The following is a 2,531-nucleotide window of genomic DNA, read 5'->3' as shown; positions in this document are numbered from 1 at the left end:
CCAAATTGAACCCTAATCCTAAAATCAAACACACAAAACCCTAATCTTAATTAACACATAATTTTCCCTTTATCCCAAATGAAACCCTAGCTGCCCCTTACCTCCTTCAGCCGCCAATTACTTTCACTCCAATAAACCCACTCATCGAAGAAAGAAAGAAAAGAAAAGGAAAGAAGGAAGGGAGACCGAGGAAGGAGGGAGAGGGGGGAGAAGAGGGAGGCGGCGCGGTGGGTGTCACTGCCACCGCCGCCGCCGCTGCTAATCGGGAGAAGGGGAGATCCAAGAAAGAGAGAGAGTGCGTTGGTGGGAGAGGAAGACCGCTGCCACAGTTGCCGCCGTTCGTCCTCCAGCTCGTTGCCACCATCGCGGATCGCCAGTGACCTCGCGCCCGTCGCCGCCGACCACGAGCCAGAGGAGAAGAAGAACGATACTATTACGCTGTTCCTCGCTGTAGATGAAGCTCGCCGCCGCAGATGAAGTTCACCGCCGCAGCCGTTACTGTTCGCGCTGTCGTCGTCGCCGAAGGGAGCCATCGTCGTTGTCATCGGAACAGAGGGCGAGAGAGACAGAGAGCTCGCGGTGGGGGAAAGGATAGGCGCCGCCGTGCTGCGTGAAGCTCCCGCCGCCGTTCCTGCCGCCGTCCAGCCTCAGTTAGCACCGCCGAAGCTCCTGCCATCACCGTCGTTGAAGAAACTCACCGGAGCTGTTGGAGGCTACCGCCGCTCTACCTGGTTCTGTTTTGAGTCGCGCAACCGTGTCCGTGGCCGTCGGAGATCGTATCTGAAGCCTCTATCTTCTTGGGTTTTGGTTGTTGCAAGTTACTCGGCTCTACGTTGTTGTCGGAACTAGGCCAGATTTACCGGTAACTGCTTCCTCCTTTCTTGAATCTGTTCTATTTCTATTTTGCTCCGCTATTCTGATTTTATTGATATCCCTGCTGCCTTACCAATTGGAATATGTTACTGCCATCAGGACAGATGCATAGGTCCCTGATTATGTTCTTTGCTGCTCCGTCGTTTTGTTTTCTATAGCTGCAGTAAGTTATTTTAACCTTGATATCCTTACTGCTATTGTTTTCCTATGAATTATTGAGAATTTCGTGATATTGACGTTCTAGGGTCGAGTTTCGGTAATCACATGGTTGGAGTAAAAGCCGTTTTTGTTGTTGTGAAAGTAAACGGAACTGCGGATGCAACTGCCGCTGAATGCGAGCCGAAAGAAAAAGAGTTTAGTCTCGTAGTTAGATCGCAATCGAGGTAGGGGTTTTTCTTAAATATATTTTACATTACAGGGTTGTTATAAATCGATATTAACGCGTAAAATACATTTTTGTGATTTCGTGAGTCTTATGAATTGAATTGACTTGTTTTGGTTGAATGAGATCATTAATTTGATTTGATATTAAACCCGATTTGATATTGAAATATGATTTTTGAATGAATTTGGAAATGGGATATGGATTGACGAATGATGATGATATTGAGAATGGCTTAGATATTGATGAATGATGAATGAATTATTTGTGGCTTATGAATTTAAAATATCCGAGATACGAGGTTCCCTGGATTAAGTGCCGTGGCTTGCCACCACGTGTACCAGGTTGAAAACTCGATACTCTGTTGACCCTACGACGTAAGTGTGACCGGGCACTATATAAATTCCCGGGAATGTTACCCCCATTGAGCAGTATTGATTATTTGAGAAAAAACTATGCATAGACTCTTGGGGATGCACGTCGGGGGACAGTCTAAGGACAATTCAGACTTGTCGGGTTGGCTGGATAACCGACAGATGAGCCTCATCGGCCATAGGACAGGCATGCATCATATGCATTTGTATGCTTTGTTTGGGTTTGAACTTGTTTTGGTTTGCCTAATTGCTAAACTGTTCTTAACTGCTACTTGAACTATTTGCTGTAACTGCTACCTACTTGTGCTTTCCTTGTTTGTCTTGCCTGTGTTTGTCCTGGCATGCTACATTTGAGAATAAACTTTGGTACTGAATTAATGATTGTGTTGTTTGATTGCATGGTTGGTTTCTAATTGAGATTTTTCTTATAAGGAAGGAAATGTTTCGGATTTTTGAATAATTACACGTTTCTTTAAAAAGGTTTTGAACGATTACCTACTGGTTTTTTAAAAGATTCATAAGGCAATGATAATCACTGAGTTTGAAAACAATTTTCTTATTAAATATCTTCTTATGACAACTTTGAAACTGCGTGGTGAGACCGTGTGGTTAGGTTCTCACCCCCCTACAGCTTTATCTTTTCAGGAACCGGATGAAGCATTAAGAAGAGTTATACTGCGTTTGGTTTATATGTTGTATTAATTAGATTATTTTCTTCCCTCGTCTTTGTTATTAAAATTTTGTAAGAGGGATAGGAATTGTATGTTTTATATGTATAATATATTGAGTTATTATGTAAGGAGTCTTGTATATGAATCTATGCCTGCTTGTATTTTTCTAAAGATAAAGTATTTATTTTCGGTTTTCTAAAAAAATCAGCGATACAGTGTCGAGTCACAGGC

General features: G+C 43.1%; 1 pseudogene; it reads left to right on the top strand.

Annotated features, from left to right (window-relative positions):
- The first annotated feature begins 473 nt into the window (after positions 1-473).
- On the top strand, positions 474-849 carry LOC148575207 (uncharacterized; annotated as a pseudogene).
- The last annotated feature ends 1,682 nt before the right edge of the window (positions 850-2,531 follow it).

This window comes from Arachis ipaensis, chromosome B2, assembly GCF_059453495.1.
Source record: "Arachis ipaensis isolate K30076 ecotype BB chromosome B2, ASM5945349v1, whole genome shotgun sequence".
NCBI lineage: Eukaryota > Viridiplantae > Streptophyta > Magnoliopsida > Fabales > Fabaceae > Arachis > Arachis ipaensis.
Note: the sequence above shows the minus strand (reverse complement) of the source record. Positions and strands in the feature narration are given on the sequence as shown.